This window comes from Perognathus longimembris, chromosome 11 (genome assembly GCF_023159225.1).
Source record: "Perognathus longimembris pacificus isolate PPM17 chromosome 11, ASM2315922v1, whole genome shotgun sequence".
Classification (NCBI taxonomy): domain Eukaryota; kingdom Metazoa; phylum Chordata; class Mammalia; order Rodentia; family Heteromyidae; genus Perognathus; species Perognathus longimembris.
Genome location: NC_063171.1, coordinates 30732254 through 30734113, shown reverse-complemented (window position 1 = coordinate 30734113; position 1860 = coordinate 30732254).

Genomic DNA, 1860 nt, shown 5'->3' with positions numbered 1-1860 from the left:
TTTTGGCCTACCCATGTTTTACTTATGACCTTCTGGCTCTAGGTGGAGAGCAAAACAGTTGTGGAAAACATGCTCTTTCCTTTTGGATAAGAGCCCATAGGAGGTGAAAAATCTTACTATTCCTTGATGTATTTTTTCCCCTCATTATTTATAAGTGTTTGTTTTGAAATTGATTTTATTTTCCGTTCTCCCCTGGCATGGGGCCAGGGCAGAGTGGGTGGGGAGATAGATTCTTGCTGTGGGACTATCAGGAAGTAGGCACGCCTGCCCTGCGGCCTTTAAGCCATCCAGCATTTGTGCTCAGCTTGTGCTGTCATGTGTCTGCCTGAGACATCTAATCACATGCACAGTGATTTTGTGTTTGTGATCTTGCTGGTTCTCCCAAGTGCTTTGTGGCCAAGCAGAGAATGTTACTGTATTGTGCAGTCAAGGAAATTGAGGCTCAGATCCCTCTCAGCATTTACCCAAAGCTGTAGTAGGGCAGAGTTGGGTTACTAATGTGTAACATTACCACCTGTTGTCTTACTGGGTTTGCACAGTTACTGCCAGGCAGAGGTATTGCCATCATTCGAGAAGGAAGGATGCTTGTACCAGTCCCTCCCCCCCCCTTGAGGGGCATCAAGGAGGGGGCTTCTTTGCATAAAGGCTTTTGTTTTACCTGTCCTAACTCCTATGGCCTGTGACTGGTTCTCTCAGGCAGCTTTAATTCTGGACACAACAGCTTTTAAGTGATCCTGATGATCCTGTCTTCCAGGATTTTCCAAACTCTAGGTGTTTTGTTTTGTTTTTTAACTTCCATTGCCTTGCTCTTTGGTTGTTGCCTTGTTTAATTCACTTCAAAGCTGCTTCAGTGTAACAAGTGAGACAGTGGAGAATTAAGGATACAGATTGGCTGTTAGTGATCTGTTTCCTGCTCCCTAGTCTTCCCGGATTCACTACCTGGTAGAAAAGACTGCCTTTTCTCGAAGTTTCTCACAGATGGGAATGTGGTGTGCTTCCACCTTTCTGGACTCACTGGCCCAGCGCTTCCTTTCTTGGCTGGCTGGCTCTGTGAGTGCTCAGTTGGGAGAAGCACTCTCCTGTAGATCAGGAGTGGTAGTTTGTAGATTCCCTGGCTCTCTCCCCCTTGCCCAAGCTTTGACTGCATGTTGAGAGGCTACCAGACCAGGTGCTAGCTCACTGACTCCTGTCTCACTAGCCAAAAGCCTTCCTGTTTTATAGAATGAGCTTTTGGGGAGCTTGTGGTTCTCCTCTTATTTGGTGTGGCTGCTGTTCCGTTCCCAGCTCCAGGTGCCTTGTCTCTTGGAAGGGTGAAATACCATTCCTCATTGATGTTTTCCCCTGGCAACCATCTCAGTCCGGAGCATGTATGCTGGTTCTGTGGATTAGCTATTCTAACTCTGGACTTAGGAGTGTACAAAAAATTTTTCATAGATTCATCTAAACTTGGGGAGCCTTCTACTCTGTGCAGAGAGAGCATGTATGATAAAGTCATGACATGTAGTCTAAATAAAATTACTTTGACACTTACATCAGATAAGATAGTGAGCGAAGTGTGGAGGGTGTGGCTGGTTGGGATTCTGCTTTGCAGGCCTGTGATACAAGTGGCAGCATATGGGATGATACTTGGAGAGAGTTGGGAAATGAAAATGCACCACCCTGTAGCAGAGGATTCCTTTTGCTATGGAATAGCTCACACCAGGCCTTATCTTGTCTTTTCTCACATAGCTTCTGACTAGACTCGATTTTAGAATTATAAATAAAATTTACCACCTCGTCTAAAAATCTCATTTTTAGGGGAAGGGAACAATCAATGTTTAAAGCTATAGGAAGCCATTTGCTAGAATTTTTGACATAGTT